Here is an 876-nt window from a genome sequence, read left to right on the forward strand (position 1 = left end):
TGAAGCCACCATTTTATTATCCTCGCATTAGCATTATTAGCATTAGCATTAGCCCAGCGCAGAAACGCAGAGAGACTAACTTATGGCAACACAAAATAAAACATGGGAGCGGTGGAGATGAGGAGGTGTCGGCGTTCTGGCGATTTACTCTGAAGGCTTCAGTAGAAGCTGCTGGGAGTCCCAGCAGCTTCTACTGAAGCCAGTCCCAACTCCGGGGACTTCCGGCCGGGGACTCCGGGTGGCAGTATACGCCGTGAAGCTGTTTGCGGCCTGCCAGTAAACCCAAAGCAGAAGAAGAAGAAGTGACGTCAGCGGCTTCATTTGCCTAATCCACCCCCAGGGATTTATTCCAGGGTGAACGCGATCTGTACTTAGTTAATCAGAACTAAAGAGTTCTGATGAACGAAGTTCTCATGAACCTTTGTGGGAAAAGTACTGCGGTGTGAATGCGCCTATAGAAACAAATTGGCGGGGCGCACTTTGCACAGGCTAAAAGATTCCACGCGCTCCGCGCTCACATTGCGCTGGGCCTTAGCTGCTATGACTCCATCCTGGGGAAACACTGGAAACCTGAACATTCAGAACCAGGTACGAGCAATTTGACTTGGTGTCGTGGTGCAGACATAAAAGTAAAATTAAAAAACACAGATACAACTATTTTAAGAACAATATAATAACATTTAAAAAANCGGCCGGGGACTCCGGGTGGCAGTATACGCCGTGAAGCTGTTTGCGGCCTGCCAGTAAACCCAAAGCAGAAGAAGAAGTAGTGACGTCAGCGGCTTCATTTGCCTAATCCACCCCCAGGGATTTATTCGAGTGTGAACGCGATCTGTACTTAGTTAATCAGAACTAAAGAGTTCTGATGAACTAAGT

Source organism: Notothenia coriiceps, unplaced genomic scaffold, assembly GCF_000735185.1.
Source record: "Notothenia coriiceps isolate Sejong01 unplaced genomic scaffold, NC01 NC01_scaffold00008152, whole genome shotgun sequence".
NCBI lineage: Eukaryota > Metazoa > Chordata > Actinopteri > Perciformes > Nototheniidae > Notothenia > Notothenia coriiceps.